The sequence below is a fragment of the Strix aluco genome, chromosome 3 (assembly GCF_031877795.1).
Source record: "Strix aluco isolate bStrAlu1 chromosome 3, bStrAlu1.hap1, whole genome shotgun sequence".
Classification (NCBI taxonomy): domain Eukaryota; kingdom Metazoa; phylum Chordata; class Aves; order Strigiformes; family Strigidae; genus Strix; species Strix aluco.
The window spans coordinates 91,359,242-91,377,525 of NC_133933.1; the positions used below are offsets into that span (position 1 = coordinate 91,359,242).

General features: G+C 42.2%; 1 protein-coding gene across 2 annotated transcripts in view; it reads right to left on the reverse strand.

Moving 5' to 3' along the window:
- ANKRD6 (ankyrin repeat domain 6) overlaps positions 1-14,977 on the reverse strand; it is a 114,485-nt gene extending 99,508 nt beyond the window's left edge. For both annotated transcript variants that reach the window (XM_074819559.1, XM_074819558.1), the window contains exon 1: positions 14,843-14,977. The gene's annotated coding sequence lies outside the window, so the exon portion shown is untranslated. The remainder of the gene's footprint in view (positions 1-14,842) is intronic.
- Positions 14,978-18,284: the final 3,307 nt, after the last annotated feature.

The following is an 18,284-nucleotide window of genomic DNA, read 5'->3' on the forward strand; positions in this document are numbered from 1 at the left end:
GAAGTATTAATATAAATAATGCAGAATGATTGTACTTGCCTTATTTCTGTGGCTGTAACATAAAGCCTTGCTCAAAAACAAACAAACAAATGAAATGCATACATTAACACAGCTGGGTTGATGACTGGGAACTAAAAGCAAAGACCTGTTGCCTTGTTCGTCTCACTTTGTACAAATTACAAAAACCTCCTTAGAAAAGTACAGAAAATGGTTAAAAATATTTTCAATTTTATTTCTCACAGACAAGTTACAGGAAAATTTTGCAGGAATCATCTAATGCTGAAGTCCTGAATATTTATTTCTTCCATATAGAGCAAAGACTTCTAGTCCTTTACCTTTTCACTTCCCTCTCTCTGGAATTATATTGCATTCAAGCAGAGAGAAAGAGTCTATACTTCGAAGTGGAAAACAGGTAAACACTTTGTTATTCAATTTGCATCTGCAAAAGTTAAGCTGGTATCACCACTAACTAGAAGGCAAACATTTTAATAGGTAAGAGGATACTGTTTCTGTGTTGGTTTTGGTTTCTTTTTTCCTTTTCTTCATAAATCAAGCCAGGAATCCTAAAGCTATTCTCATTAAAAATGCCCCTCGGGTTCTCTGAAAACGTGTGCTGACATGCCAGTCGGATCTTTACAATTGTAGATTTGGGGGGAAGAAGGGAGGGTTACGCTTGAAAAAAGACTTGTGCTGGGACAGACTGCACAACAATGACAGCAGCAGGGTTTTGGTACAAGAGCTTTGCTTCACCAAAATGTACTGAGATTAATATATTAGTAGAACACATTTGCTGACTCAGATGTTACAACCTGAGAGTCCAGGAATAAGTTTAGTTAATGCAATACACACTTATTTCTGAAGACAGTCCCAGCATTGGGTGAATAACCTTGATGACAGAGGTTTGAAGAATTATCTGCAAAAGGCCTTCAGCTGCGCTGACCCATCTCACGCCATGCCTGCTCTTGTTACACTTTCTGCATGGGATCAGCAAAGCCGAAATTGTTCACCAAGGTCTCAGTCCTTTCCAGCTTCTTCACATTCAAATACTTCAGATACCAAACATTAAGTAACATCCTAAACCACAAAAAACATACACTGCCTGTAGCATTACTTCTTGAGAAAAGTCTCTCCCCCACCCCCTCCAGCTCCGTCCTTCTCAGCCATGCTTATGAACCAGTCTGTTAAATCAGCCATCCGTGTACCCATTATCTGCAGTTTTTATGAACTGTACAGTAACAAAATTGGCATATGATCTTGCCTAATGGAGCACTGTTGATTGAAAAATCTGCAATGATTTTTCAACCAAAAAGAGGTTAAAATATCCTTCTCAAGCACTACAGAGCCTTAAGATACGGGTGCATGAATTCCTTTTAAGATACAGAACATGCAAACATTTAGATATCTAACACCAATACAAAACACTGTAAAGAAACTAAGTAACTCAGGCAACTGGCTCTATGTGGCCCTGTCTGAGCAGGAGGTTGGACCAGATGACCTCCAGAGGTCCCTTCCAACCCCAACCACTCTGTGATTCTGTGATCCATCTAAAATATATTCAGTGACTTACACAACATAGATTTATGATTTTTAGTTAAGTATATCAAGATGAATAAACTGGGTAGCTATGTTAGAAATCAGAAATTTGTAAAGATGTATCCAAGCATTTATTCTCATGACAAAATAAAGACACAACCACCAGATAAAACAAGGACCAGACCAGTGTTCCACACACACAGCCTGAACCACTCCAGTCCCTCAATTTGTCCTAAGCTGTTTAACTGTTGAAGGAGAAATGGTATAGCAGCTATTTTCTCCTCCATGCACATCTGAGGGTGTCTGACCCAACCCAAAGTAAGGCAATTTCTCTGCAGCAAACTCAAGTCAGTAATTCTAGTAGGCATAGCAAAGTTCATTTTCCTCAACTGTTCATACCCAGGGATGCAGTGGGGTGATGCTCAGATCCATCTTGCACAATGTTCTTGTTGCTACTTTACAAGATGTAAAATAAACACAGGTAGGCAAGAACAAGGGCACTAGTCTAAAACTCCGTGACTCTGCTCCTCTTACACGTTCGTCAGTGAGGTTTTTAATACATCAGCCTAAAGGACCTAACAGTGAGTATCATGACCATGACAAGTAAAATAGGGTTACATTTGGATTTGTAATTCCTAAAGGTTTTGTTACTGAAACAAAAAGATAATACAGTGAATGCAATGAAGAAGAAGAATTAAAACTGAAACAGAGTTTATCGCTAAAGCTGCAAAGACAGAATACCACCATGGGAATTATCCTATACAGAGAGAGAAACCTGGCAATTACTATCTGAAAAATTAGTTCACTCCTTTTTAAGTCAGTGAAGAACCTGCTTTGGTGTAGCAAAGGACCCATCAGGGTGATTGTCATGAACCAGGAGAAACATATCCTTTCAACAAGTCTGACAACGCACATGGATGAGACTTGCAAATTACAGAGGGGGAACGTATGTGTGCTTTATGTCCTATATCAGCTTGAAAATTTTCTGAAGCCTTTCCCACTGGATGCTTCAAACAACCAAAAGGAACAGCTTAACTTTACCCCTAGGTAATTACAGAGTATCGGTGGAAAGCAGGTGTCTGAAGTAATTAAAACATGGGAAAAGGTCAACAAAGTTGACAAGTTAGCTTGTTGACTTAGGGGACTGGACTGGGGACTTGATTCCCCAGAGAAACAAGACTTTGGTGCTTAATGCACTCACTATTATCAACAAAATGGTCTCGGACAGGAAGAGAGAGATGTCACGCAGAGACAGACATGCTCCAAGTTCTTCCAGAAGGAAGACTGTCATAAGAAACAGTATCTGTTAAAAGTAGTCTTAATCCCCCTATGAAGCTGTAAGACTATGCAACAGCTGATGCTTAGCAGTAGAGCTCTTTTTTTTCTGATCTTTTTCTGATGGATGGTCAAGCTGCCCTTCACAGCAGTATCTGTATAGGTGATGTTTGTGAGTAATCTCCAAACAGGTCATGACAGCCAATACTTTGGAAATTGTGATCCCATGGCAGACACGGAGCTGAAGGAGCTCTTGGTGGGTTGTGGGCACCCTCTATGCTGTCTTTAATACTTGATAAATTCTCTGGAAATTCTGCAGAAGACTTTTCCCCACACCATGCAGGAGTCCAGTGGTGGGAATCTCAGTCAGGTAACAGAAGTGTGACTTTTGGTTCCCTACCCTGGGTTCCTTTGTTCCAACCCATCAAACAGCCCAGTTCCCAAAATGTCCTTCCTCATTCGTTCTGGCAGGGTAAGGCCATGCAGAACAACAGTCTGGTACCTTCAGCTCAGCATCTGACTCATGAGGAATGCCTTCACACCAAGCTCAAAATAAACAAAATTATATGTTCCTGTCCTATTCTACATATAATGCAAACTAGGATCTCAGTTAATTATTTTTAAAAAGCTATGTATCGACACAAAGTACTTCCAGGCCAAGTAACTGAAGATAATCTTATGTCACCTCTCTCAGGGCAGGCTACAGCTCCATTAACACAACTCACCTTGAGTATCACATCGCTCTTCCATATATCTCTTGAGAATCTTGCCAGCTGTACAAGCATAGGAACAACAGAAGAAAGTAGGTATCACAAAACCTTGGATCTTGCATCAGGTAACCATAATGAGCATTGCGCAAGGGTGCTTTGATGTTACAAAAGACCTCAGAAAATACCGATGGGCTAGGGTATATTCTCACTATGTTTACTCTCTTACCAAGGGGCACTTACTTGCCAGACACATGCCATCTGCTGCATTGAAATGTGATACCCAGCCAGGTAAAATAAAAATTTCTCATGCGAGCTGGATCTTCACACAGATAAAAAGGAACACCACTAACATAATTTTTAGGTGATTAAAGAGTCTACGCTACAGAGACTGCATCTCTTGAAAGCTGTTCCTCTTGCAGGACAGAATCTCTGCTCCTGGTGAAGACTCTGCCCTAATGGCTACGCACAAGAAGTCACAGGTTCATCATCCAGAAATACTTGTAGTTGTGTCAAGTACAGGGAGCTGAGAGCGCAAAGGGAACACAAATGCCCCCACTCCCCCTCACTGCTCCCTGTTCCCCCACCTTTTCCTGCACACCTGTGGGCTCTGCAGGAACCCAAAGGAGCAACCCTGCACTGGAAGCCATCTCTCTGGGAACAGAAGCTGGGTTTAAAGAGACTCAGCTTCTTAATGCTGTGGTTTCCCACAGTTTGTAAGAAGGGAAAATCTGGAAAAGCCTCACTACACAGGCCAGGCTACGGCACCTTGGTAAAGTCAGGATCCCTTAGTGCAAGCACCTCGTTGGTCAGCCACTGGTAGGAACCATGGAGGATGACGCTATTTGTTGCACCCATTTCAGTCTCCTTATGTTTCTAATTTCTCTATAGCCAAAAATAGATGCTTTGGCCTTATTTTGAGTATTGAAAAGGATCATGCAGTTTAGTGTACCTGCTTTACTGTTAATAAATATTTTGAATTTTCAGCATATCTGAGTCTCCTTCATACTTTACAAGAGGCCAGATTGTGCAAGATAGTGTTAACACACAGAGAATATTCACATTATCTGCTCCCAAAGGCTGCCCTGGTCCTGAATGGAAATATGAAGCAAAAAAAAACCCCAAAATGATGATGGAATAATAGAGAAGGGCTGGATCATGGTACAGAGACGTCATGTTCCTGGACTGTGTTCGCAGAACCAGGCAGGATTTTCCTCCTGGCCTCCTGCTTCCCTACCCTCATGAAGCTCAGCATCCCTGTGCTTCTTATATTCCAGGACACTCTTTCCAGAGAGATCCCATTTTCACTTTTTACAACATACAAAAAAAAAAAACAACAACAAAAATCTCAAGAAGGCAGCAGTTCCTGTCTGAAAAGATAGAAATAGATATTCCTTCACCATCACTCCTACCAAGGAACACAGTAGACCAGTGTTATCAAAAAACCACTATGCTGTTAAGGACTGGAAGCCTAGCAAAGCTGGAAGAGCAACCAGAAAAGCCCATGAGCTGCTGATGTTGGAGTAGACAGAGTTGAAAGAAGTCACAGGTGGAAAAATATGCCCCAAGACCAAACATTACTAAAGTTGAAGTGAAAGCAGAAAAAAATGAGATTGCAAACTGAGACAGATAAAGCCTAGAAGAGAGGATGAGCAAGAAAACCCCCAACATAAAGCTTTTAAAAAGCCTCAGAAGACATGTCATAACAACCGACCTGGTAAAGAGCACCTGGAAGAGCCTGGGAGAGGAACACAAATCCTTTTTCATACTCTCACAAATTCTTTTGTAAAGGTTTGTTAAACTACCTTTTGCTCTATTCATAGCTAGTCTGGGTTCAAAGTGGTGACCCAGCACTCATTAACCACTGTCAGGAGGCACAACTAGCAAAACAACAGAAGATTTATAAGGGATGAGGAACAGATCAAAGAAAACCAGATGATTCCCAGATCAAAGATACAAGAATACATCTAGAACAAAAGAGGGGAGAAGACAAAGATGAGGAACAATACAGAAAAGGTTTTGGAAGTGACACAAGATGAAGGGGAATTTTGAACGGGAAAATGAAATGGAGAAAAGATTAAGGACAACTTAATTACCATAAAACCAGAAGAGTGGCCTAATATGGCTAAAACACATGTTGGCATTTCAGTGCAGACAGGATCAAGCTTCGCTCCTGAACTATGCCAATCCATCCTTGGATTAAGGAAGAGTTACAGCATAGTTTTGCTCTGTTAGCACTACAGGACTGAATCATACCTTATCACAGGAGCTGTGTTGCCACACAACCGTCAGCTCTCAATAGTGTATAAGACATAGAGAGGAAACTAAGGATGAGGAGGATTTACTCTAGTGCCATTTTCTTACAGTTAGTCTTCCCATTTATTTTTGGCTTGATACAGGGAGGCAGAAAGGAGGGGAAGAAAGAGGAGGCAAGCATATTATATATTTATATTCCTGTTTTCCAGTCCTTCCAGAAAGCTTGGTTTTGTAAACAGAAAGAAAGCCGAGATTTTCTTTATCTTGTTAACTACTCCTGTGATTGTAACCCAGCATGCAGACTTGGCAAGTATCTCTTTGCTGAACATTCTCTATTGAAAATGCATGGCAACTACTTTTGCAACACACATCATTTTAGTCAGGCTATCTGCACCTTAAAACACTCAGCCTATTGTTTCAACAGCATGCTGAATTATAAAAACTCTCCAATATCATATCATCTTGGCTACAGATTTAATTTCACGGAATATGAAACTTCACTGAAAATCATTATACAATGAGACAGGGAAAAACAAACATTAGTTTCCTTTTTCTTGTTTTTTTATATTAAGTGTAAGCCTACTACAGCTCCCTCTGGGAAGGTGTTTTACATACAAAGACACATTCTTTGAGTCTTATTCAGATCAACAGTCACTGAATTAAATTAGATCAGTCACACAAGCAGGGAAATCAGGTTTGATACAGCATTGCTGTTACAAAATACAGCATAAAAATTAATTTTAAAAAGCCCAGGATAATAGGCATTCATCTTTAAACTATCTAATAATGCAAAGACTAGTTGAAGCTTTTGTTTTTCAGGTCTACCCTTCTGAGATTTAATACAGTAAACTAATTATAATTTTACTGCACACAAGTTGTTGATAATTACCTCTCTATGGGCAATACTGTTATTCAAGTATAAACCAAGAGAATTTTGTTAAGAGTAATTATTTTAGTATCATTTTATTCTTGATCTTTAATTAAGCAAGGCCTGAAAATCCCATTTACAGAGCATAAGAGAAGTGATTTTTTAATGGTACTTGGTAAGATCTGCTAACTTTTGCACTCCGGACACTTCTGCCCTATCCTGGTTTTTTTTTTTTTGAAAGACCATGTATATTTGGAGAACTAGTAAGTTTAAGATACACAAACCACAAGAAACTTTGCTGTTAGCAGAAGAGTAAATATTCATACTCAAAATCTGAAGCACGAGAACTAATCAAGTGAGGGTTTGTTTGTTTTTTACAAGTAGAAAACACAGACATGCAACAGATGCTTGCCTGCTATATTCACATTTAAAATGTGAATTTATTAATAACAATCAGACGGAGACACTGCCTGTATGGTTAATGCATTTCAAAATATTAGTATTTTTGGAAGGATGACAGTATATTAGCTCCCTAGAATGATAGGAAAATCCATCATCTTAATGTGAAGCACTGTAGCACACATTTAATAGTGTGCTAAGAAATTTCATCATAGTATCACTGTACTTTGCTAACCCTCCCTGGCTCAGTTTACTTGAAAAGTGCATTTAGTGTTTTTTCCACCAAGGCAGAGTAACTGTGTGTTTCATGAGAGCTACAGAGGAATGAAAGACAGAGCAAGATCGCCATTTCACTGACAGTCTTTGTTCCATCTCTGGGAAACGCTGAAACCAGGTCCCAGGTAAAACTGGGTTTACACCACAGCCTAATGAGTCGCTCAACACTTGCTTCATCTCAGTCAAAGAGAGATTCTTAATTTCAAATTATGAGAAGCTTTATATAAAGCTATATAAAACTTTAAAATGTTTTTTTTTTAAATGCTGTGCTCAGTTCTACTGAATGCACTGCTACCTGTTTTCTTGGTTTGCCTGTGTGTTACCAAAACCAGCTCATCCCATGTAATTATATTCAGACACTTGCTGGATGTACAAAACCACATACGATACATAAGCAAATTCATATTAATACAATATTTCAAAAATAATTATTCTTAGAAGCTGGAAATATGTGCATCCAAATTCTGGATGCTAGATTTTGAATAAAATAAGCTTCTAGCTTCCATGCCAAGTATTCCACTTTGAGGATTAAAAACAAAAAGAAGAAGAAAAACCCAACACGATTCTAGTAACTGAAGCAGCAACATCCTCATTTGTATGCCTGCACAGTTATAGACATGAAAGGCTAAATTCTCTGAAAGAGTAATGAAGTATGTGGAAGCCAGAAGTTTGATTTTAAACTTCTCAAGCACATATGCTGGTGAGCAGAAATAAGGGAGAACTGAGAGGAGGCAGAAAAAAGTTGGGGTTTGTTTTTTTCAACTTAAGTTACTCCTACAGGCACACAATGAATCTGGAAATCATTTTTTAAAAACAGGTTTTTTTCAGTTAAGAAACTGTGCCAAGAACCAGAGCTTATACCTCCAGATTCTGCTACAACTTACTGATGGGGCTTGCTACTTGGTGCAAGTATTCATAGCACTCTTAACCTTGCCATTCACTTTTCACATTGGGTCCCATCTTGCTTCCAGATGATAAACAAAGCGTAAAATTCTCATTGAGAAAGGACTGGATACTTTCTGAATAAGCAAGGGATGCCTAAACACAGAAATAGTCAACAGGGTCTGGAAGGAAAAATGAGAAGCAGAAGTGAGTTACTCTAAACAAGTTTTTATTGAGACCTGTCAAACGAATTCACCCAGGGCACTCTGACCAAAACTAAATCCCAGACAGACTACCAAAACTGAAAATTTCATGAAGCAAGTTGGGATGTGATTGTAATGTAGACCAGTTAGGGCTTAATGCTGATTGTTTGGACACAAGAAAGATGTTTAAATTAAGCTACTTCACATCTGTGGTGAGTTTGCACGTAGCCTGTTACCACAGCTTTGCTGATGTAAAATTATTCCTCAAGCCACAGTAACTTGTGTCCAATCCCCAAAGATGCCCCTCAAAGGAAGGAAGGCTGCTCAAAAAAAAAAAAAAATTTAAAAATCAGTATTATAAAAACTAGGCAGTTATGGAATAACAGGAAAAGTCCTCATCTGTATAGAGAACCAGATAGACAGCAAATAAATGGTACAAGCAAGAAGCATTCAGTCTTCATAGTGCAGGGACACTAATCCTGCAGCTCCACAGCCATCTGCATTATGAATAGATTGTGTTCAATATACTCACTGATGAATCACAGGGGGACAGGGAAAGATTACAACAGTTAAATGACAGAAGTCACTGATAATACTAAATTATGCAGGATAGAGGCAAGCACTGACTGCAAAGAGATATGGAGGAACTTAACACCACCAAATAACCAGCCAGTAAAATGGCTGGCAGAATTCAACACCATTTAAACACAGACTGGTATTCATGGTGGGAAAAACCACCTCAACTTCATATGCATAATGATGGGCTCTAGAGATGATTCAGGAATGAGATCTTGGATTTACAGTGGATTGTCCTTATGAAAGCATCAGCACAGTTAAAAAGCAGGGAGAGTGCTAAAAATTATTACTGCCGAGAATACAAACAAAAGCACCGCTATTCAGCTGTCTAAAAAGTTCAACTGCATCCTGAAAGTTGTAACTCTGGCCCTCTCATTTGGAAAAGGTTTAGCAAAACTAGAAGAGTTTCAAGGAAGGAGTAAGACAATCAAAGGCAGGACATAATTAAGTAGAGGAAAAATCGGGTTGGAGAAATACTAGAAGGCATCAGATTAAACGAGCAGATCTCAGGCTCAAAACAAGTAAGAAGAAATGGCTCTTCTCATAAATCAATTTTCAAGCTGTGGTTTTCCTAGCCTTTGTCCTCTGGTTTTCTCAGCCTGTTTCCCATTCACTCACATTCCCTCCTCAGCTTGAGAGAGTCACTGACATGGATGCCCTAAAAGAGCAAAAAGCATTAAGGAGAATATATGCCATCTTTCCCTGCAAATGAAATGCAGCCAATGTAACAGAGGTGAGCATTAGCCAGACTGACCATGAAACCACCTACACCTCCAAACCAGGCTCATTGTACCTGCAGACAGGTGTCTTGCTCAGCTGCTGGCCACCATGCAGGAAGAACTGAAAGAAATCTCCCCAAATGGACAGTCCTGTCCTAGTCAGCAAGAGATGTCCACCTCTCCCTGACTTCAAGTTAACTGAAATAATGTGATTTGTGAAGATGGCCACACAGAGAGGTAGCTAATGTTAGGTACTGTCAAAAGCATCTATATCACTTGGTAAGTTTTTGAAAACTTTTTATGTTGCTAGAATCTAAATAAATTAGATTTGCTTTTACTTATTTTGAGACTAGTAGAAACTAAGACAGCTAAGATCAACAACCTCATTCACGTCAAATCCAGTCCTCATTCACCTCAAATCCAGTCCTGTTTTATCAGGCATACCGGTAACTAAGCTATCCATCTGCAGAGGCATCTCCACTTGCCAGTCAAGACATCAGAGAAAGTGAAATGAATGACAGCCTCACCCAGTGCATGCCAGGTCAGGATTTCTTAAACCTGGGCTTTTCCAAACTGATTAAGTGTAATCTTACAGTGGAACAAAAGAATCCGACTTGGTAGCTGATTGTTCATTAATGAAATACTGTACTTTAAATTCACACTTCCGCTTACTTCACGCTACAGTCTCCCATTCATATCGACAGACTTAAACTATAGCTGCACTAATGCAGGGCATTCAACCATACTGAACAGCTGTTCCTGGAGAAAAGTACCACATTTCTGGAAGAAATCATCACACATTAAAACTGTGGTACCATGTCCTGTGCTGAAGCAAATTTGTATCTGTTCAAGGGCTGGAATATTTAATCCTCCACAATCTCTTTTCTGGGGGGGCATCTGACATAACCCTGACAAGTCCAGAAGCTCGTATGTTAGCTTTACAATATACTAATGAACTGACTTAAGCAATGGGTATGCCTTGCAGACATTAGTGCAACTATTTGAGACAACAGTGATATGGTGAAAAGATCACATCCTGCCTAAGACTCTGAACCAGCTGCAATTTCTGCAACCGTGGCGCATGTATTGACATCAAACTCAAGTAAAACACACCTAAAATGATTCATTGTCATCACCTTTAAAAAGTTACTCAAATATTGAGCTGATATATGACTACCATACATTCATGGTGCTTTTTTATTTTATAAAGCTGGCACTTTACTCAGTGACTGATCCATCTGAGACAATTTAGGGAATTTTGACTCAGAAGTGTATCAGCACAATATAATCAGACTAGCAACAGATCTTGCTAAGGTGTCACATTCCAGATGCTGTTAAAGCCAACAGAAAATATTCCTTACTGGCTTAAAGCAATCGGCATCTCAAACTGGAAAAGAAAATGATCCCACTACAATATGGATACAATGAAGATGCACACCCTTATGGAATTAATTTCCATTAAATCCAAATGCATTTTCCATAATGCAAATGAAAATGCTTTCATCCAACACCATGCCAGGTCATGTACCCAAAAACTTTACCTTCAGTGGCTCGCTTTGCAAAAACGGACGGTGTTGAGGTGGGGAAGAAGGCAAGTCATGACAGAGAAAGGAAAAGTAAGGGACAGGCCATTAGAAGAAGCTCGTTTTACACCAGGATTTGAAGGAGCTAAGATTTCATAATTTGGAGAGTACTCCAAATATGCTTTTGAGCACAACATAAGATTAAAAACACAGGGCCAAAAAAATTTTTCTTCAGGATTAGGGAAAACTCATCAGGGTGTCCATGCTCAGAACATCACACCCCAGCTACCCCACAGCCCCAGTACCCTCGCCTGGCATTCACACCAGATACTTCCATCCACCACTTCCCACAGACATGCCCAAATCCCATCCCCAATCACAGCCAGCTTCCCCCATGGCCACAGCTTGGCTGAGATGCACCCAGGGTTTGAAGGACCAGCAGAGGGTCTGGGGAGTGGGAAGAAAAGAGCCACAGAGGAGCAGGCAGGAAGACATGAGTGCTGGCAGTAAGACAGGGTCTTCCCGTTGATTGCAAGAACCTTGAATTCCATGCCACACACGGCAGGATCACTGGCAGAGGATCAGAAGTAAAATGGTGTAAGAACAAGACAGCGATCTACAGTTCTGCACCATATCGTGAGCTAGCTATGCACTCAATATTGTATCAGAAATACATCACTGACAATCCCTCCACAACTGGATAATACAAGAATTCAAGTACTGGTTAGGCCACCCAACATGGATTCATTTATCACAACAGGACTGTTTTCACAGGACATCTTCGTCTTTCAATACTTCTAATAGTGAATCTGATGTAATGTGCTAGATTGCTTTTAACCTCAAAGTCCTGTGCAGCCTTAATGTTTCGTTTATCACACATTTCTCAAAGATGTGTTCTAAATTGACAGCCATTTCATCACTGGTTTTGGACAGCATTCCTCACTCTGATATCGAAGTACTGCACACCCTTCCCTGCTTCACTATCAAGACCTGCACATCTGCAATCGGACTTCAAGGTTTTTCCAGAAAACAAAAAAAATGCAAATACAGAGCATCACTGTGCCATGTACAACCACATCCTTCAAGGAAACAATACAGGGAGAACATCCCAACACGCACGCATTTGAAAGCTATGCAACAAATAAGCCAGGAATTCACACATGTTTATTCTGGCTCTTCCTAACTTTTGAACGCCTGCCTTCACAAGCCCAATGGTCTTTTGAGTGGCAGCATGAGACAAACCAAATACAGACAAGAGGAGAAGAAAAAGTTTAGCAAGAAGCCATTACACATAATTCACTGAAAGGTCACAGCAAGACAAAGGGGATTTTACTTTTCTCTCTCACAACTCCTATCAATATACTATAACAAACTATCCTTCAGCAGCACCTGCTAACAGGGAGCGGAGTAGTCCAGAGAAGTAACTAAGCTCTTCCTAAAGGGTCCACAAGCTAGTGATGGTATGCAAGAATATTTGCTGTTACTGTACTCGGAAATTATTCTGGTGATTTTTGGGTTCAAAATAGCTGGACAGGAGGCAGGAAAGAAAATTAGTCCCTTGCTATACTGTTATGGGCTGAGGTCTTTCCAAAGTGCAGCTCTCTATACCTTCTGGTTTTGGTTGGATCATTTTTGAAGAAGTCACATATTACACTCCTTAATAAACAAAAGGAGCTAAAATGACTTATTTCTATTTTTTATTTGCCCAAAGCAATTACAATTCATTTATGCCTTTGACAAATATCTCCCTAGGCCAAACCTGCCAGTGAAATATGGTACCTCATTTGTGGTTTTAAATAAAATACTTCCACTAGTGACATGTTGCACTGCCGTATCTCTAAGAAAAGATACGACTATGAGTTCTCTGGAAGTTCATCCAAAGTCCTAACTGTTGAGGGAAAAAGAGGAATTGCAAATCTGAGACTAATGAAAATAAATAAATAAAACATAGTTGTCAGATGGTATAATTAATTTAAGAAGCTAAAAGTGCTTTACAAACATTCATCGTTATGCCACCCATCCAAACAGATAAATATTGTTAGTCCTATTATACAGATTTGGAGAGTAAGGGGCAGCAAGATCTTTTTTTCTTACATCACTAAATGACTCACTGGCAAAGTCAAGCAGAGGTGAAGCTGAAGATAGATGGAGAAATGCAGCTCGAGGCTCAATCACTCATTACCAAACCCTACAAGCACCTGATTTATTAAGATATCATTCATCTCACCAAGTCCAAGAACACCATAAGTTTGACAATCCGAACTCTAGAACATGTCACCTGTGACAGGGCAGGATGCTAATCCCAGTGCTGCAACCAGAGTGTATCAGCAAACATTGGAGCCCCATTTGAGGAGCCAGATTCCGACAGTTTCTGTTCACCAAAAAAGAAAAGAGCTCTGCAAAAAGCTTGAAGAAAAGCACCTGGATGATCAGGAGGTTGATTATTTTAATTTTACCTACCATTTACTGATATTTCATTTCTAGTGTTCAAAGCCAGTCTCCTAAATGAGGTTGATAGCACTGTCTGGGTAAATATCAAGAAGCAGAGAAAAGTGAAAACTTTCCTAACTGAGTCCTCTCAAAGCCACTTTTGAATTTTATTACAGTTTCTTTTCAAACAAACAACAGGGAGAGAAGCAATGAGACTACGACTGTTACAGAATTCCCATCCACTCTCGCAGACTAATAGGTCCTCACTGACACAGAGGCATACATCATCTACATACCAGGCATCTAAATAAGGATTTGTATAGACCTTAACCTCTCACTGAAATCTAGAGGCAGGTGCCTAATAGTTTATGCAGCCAGCCAACTGTAGTTTTGGTACATGAAGTGGATGCAACTAATATTTTCTGCTCAGAAATCATTATGAAGTTCTGCATTAGTGTCATTACGACATGTCTTGTGGTCTGCAATGCAACTGCAGATCTTACACATCTCCAGAAACACTTGGCTTTCCAAGTATCTAGAGAATGAAGATTACACAATACTTGGAACTTGAGCCTGCCAAAATAAGTTGTTATAAAACTAGCTGCACACCTGGACATATCACATTGAAAGCAAGCAAGTTAGATAAATAACATTCTCCTCAGAATAAGCCATGCACTCAAACAGTCCTACTAGAGGATCTGGCCCATGCCTAACTAATGTTGCATAAGAATTTAGTCTTTGTTACATTCTTCCATCTTTGAACAGAGACAGATTTACTGGTCTTCCCAACAGATTGCTCCTTTAAGACTGGTAGGACATTCTAGGTTCATTTAAACAACTCATGGGGGGAAGGTTCACTGATCTACCTGCCAGTAAGACCCTTTCAGTGTTTTCCCTGTGAAATGAAGGGTATTCAGTAGCAAACAACCTATCCTTTTGGTCACGCGTATTGCAGAAATACCAAACAGAAACATAAATAATCATTTCACACATAATTATAAAAATATGAAGATAGCGGTTATGCCTTTTAAAAACAGAGCACTGTCTACAGCCTATGCTGTAATGCACACAACACCCCAGGGCGTGATAAGCCCTTTATTAATGCTTGCAATAAAATGAACACCAGAACAATTACACACCATAGCCGTGGATTTCTAAAATCAGAGAGCTCTACCAGCAGCCAGTGTATACTCACAAGGTGTTGAGACCTCAGGGGAGGCTGCTGTTTGCAGTAAACTAGCGGAAATATTTTCAGGAGAGTTTTCAGGTGATGTCAACAACAGGAAGGATGACTTTGAGCCAGATTTCCATTTCTCATCAGACGCGGCCTTAAAAGTTGGAACAAGAGCGCTAAGGCTCCTTGTTTATACCCCCAAACCTGCAGTTAAAGCCCTAGTAGTAGACAGAGGCTCCTGTACCTATGCGGCAGCCCAGAGAGTTCGTGTGTACACGAAAGGGGGGTTCCCTCCCCGGACCCTCCTCCGGGGCCGTGATAAGGAAACACTTTGATTACTCCGGGCACCGAGCACTGATTTCGCAGGGGCCGTCGCACCCAGCTCCAGCCCCGCCACCTCCGCGACCACCTGCCCGCCGCCCGCCCCGCACCGCCCCGGCCCGGCCCCCGCCGCCGCCCGCCACGACGCGCTCCCCCGCCTTCCCCACAGCCACACGCAACCCCGGCGGGTGGGCGCGGGTCTGCTCCCGGGGGCCCACGCGTGCTGGCAGCGCCCCGCTCACCTGCGCTTCCCCCCGCGGCACGGGCTGCCCGTCGGGCGCGGGCCGGGCACAGCTCCACCGTCTCCCACGGCGCCTCCGCCGGGCCGGGCCGGGCCGGGCCGGGCAGCCCCGGAGGTGGCGCCGCCGCCGCCGTGCCCGCTGCGAGGGCGACACCCAGCGGCCGCGGCGGGCGGCGCCCCACCACCCCGCCCCGCCGGCCCGGGCCGCCGCCGCCTCCCCGGCGAGGGGCCGTGAGCGGAGAGGCCTCCCGGCCCCGCGCAGCTGTTCCCCGGCGAGGGGACGGGGAAGGTCGCGCCCGGAGGCGTGGGGCCACGGCCCCGCTACCTGGCACCGGCGCGGGCGGTGGAGCCAGCGGCGGGCAGGGGGGGGCTGATGTGAGCGTGGAGCCAGGTCTTGGTGGCCAGCCGGGCCTCGAGTGGGGCAACTTACCGGTCGCTGGCCAGGAACGCTGGGCTCCGGCCGCAGCGAGGCTCCTGGAGGGCTGGATGCTCTCCCGAACCGAAGCGCTTTTGCAACTTAATTGTGGAAGCTCTTAATAATTTGCGTAAGAGCAGAAGTGCTACAAACCCAATTTTGGGGAGGCCAGGTGCCCTTCCTTCCAGCAGGAGACAGCCGGCGGGCTTTGAAGTCTGGGCTAAAGGTCAGAGAGGGCCGACTTGAGAGCTCGCTGTGCCAGCTCACCGCCTCACCCGCCCCTCTCGCTATGACAACGTCCCAGGGACCTCCACTTCACCCAAGGCATGTGGATGCGTGGGCAATTACGTGTGTAAGTTGGTAATTCACAAACTGGTAGGGAGGCGAGTTAGACGGGACCATCTGTAGACACCAGTACAGGAGAAAGGAGGTTGTGTGAGTAGGCTGAGTGAAATGATGAAAGTGGGATCTGAAGAAGGAGAAAACAGAAAACAAGCAGCTGTTCCCCATACAATGCCTGATCCTGCAGGCACGTCCCTTTCAAAGGCCGTTCCTCCAGCTCGAAGGCATTCTCAGGATGATGCCCTAAATGAACTGAACGTTGGAACTATCACAGGCACTACCTAATTATGTGGTGAATATATTCTCTTGAATGTTTTTGCAGATGATTCTACTTACGCATTTTTCACTAAACAATTACTATGGTATTCATCGCTCTGTGGCAATAGTCACACCATAGGTTCAGATCAAAACCCTTGGTGCTCCACAGGAAAGATTTACTGGCTGAATTTTGTGTTCTGATGCCTCTCTGATCTCAGCAAAGCTTTGTCGCTTTGTCAAAACTACAGCACTAGTCTGAAGTCCGGTGTCATTACTGAAATTAGAATGTAATTGCTAAAACAGATAAAAATATGTTGTGATTCCTCACACTCTAATTTTGTTTGCTTGTTTCCATGTTCAGGATAAGCCTACTTCATGGGAATACTATTCTACTTCACAGTGTAAAATTCTGATGTAGGAATGGAAGTATTTGTGTTAGTAACAGTTAAGCTATATGTTAAATGAGTTCTGTGTATGTAAATGTTTGCAGGACTATGGCTATGTTTGATCATTACGATTGAGAAACAAGAGTTCACAATTGCAGAAAAAAGCTTTCTTGGCACTGATCTGCCACCAATCTATTTAATGGGAATTTTCCCCCTTTAACAGAAGCGGAATGAGATGCTGTCACGATCCTGCAAACCTAAATGCATACAGGCTCCCTTGATTGTGGATGTCAGTGGGACCATTCCCTGAGCTCAATTATAGTTGACCTTTTTAAATCCAGACAGCCACTTTGGTATTATTCTGGATTTTTTTTTTTTTCCTGTTAGGAAGATAAATTCATGAGGATTCCCTTAGCTGCCTGAAACAAAGTACGTCATGTCTATGCAGCTCCCTGCAGACAGAGTCTAGTCACATCTAGTATTGTACTCGTCATATATTCAAAGACTCAACCCCTTGCCTACTACCCTCACTACAGGTCCTGTGACTGAAGGCTGGGTGCTGTTTCATTATGTGCAACAGGCTTCAAAGTTAAACGACCTGACAAAAGAAAAAGAAGGGAAGAAAAAGACCGGGTACAGAGGGGACAGAGAACAATTTGGTGGCAAAGGGGCAGAGGAGGAACAAGTCCTGAAGCTTAGGTAGAGTCCATGACAGATTATATTGCCAAAGGGTTGGCAGAAGCGCTTCAGTCCTACTCTGAAAACCTATCTGGCAACAGGCCTGGAGTCTACATGGCTTTGAACCCAAAGCTGTGGTCAAGGAGGAGGCCACTGACATCAGTGTTGTGGGAAGAGCTGCACTGTAACCAGTCCTGTCATTCCTGAACTTCGACACCCTGATTTGGTATTTTAATATCCCCAAATTATTCTCTCTCACTGGTGATGTTTCGTAGCTCTTTGTATAAAAGAAAATTAATACAGACAGTCAGATTTCTGGGCAAGGCCCACTTCTCGTAGCCGGCCTTAAAACCTAACAGCCCTTTCTGTGCAGATGTGGTCAGCCGGTGAGTGAGACAGATGGTCCTTCATTGCTGACCTGGAAACTCTCCTCTTTCCATCAGTTTTTAGCAGATTAATGCCTCCTAGGACTGTCCCCAGACACAATGCTGAAAACACAACTGGTAAAAATTCCTGCTCCAAACTGAAGTCCTAATTCCTTGTAAGGGATTTAGCTTTGAAATATTTCCCATAATCTTTTGGTACATTGTTAATCTGCTCAAGTAAAACTTCCAAGCAGGTTGATAAATTGAGAATAAAGGCATTTCAGTAAATTCACGTATTGGTAATTTGTTATGGTGTGGAACATAAGAGGGGAATTTCTTCCCGCCGCTGGACAAAAGCGTGCCTCCATTATCTCAAGTGGGTTAGTGCAGCCTGGAAATGAGAAGACTGCCGTGCAGCATAGAGGTGGGAAAATAATCAGCTGTAGGAAACATGTGG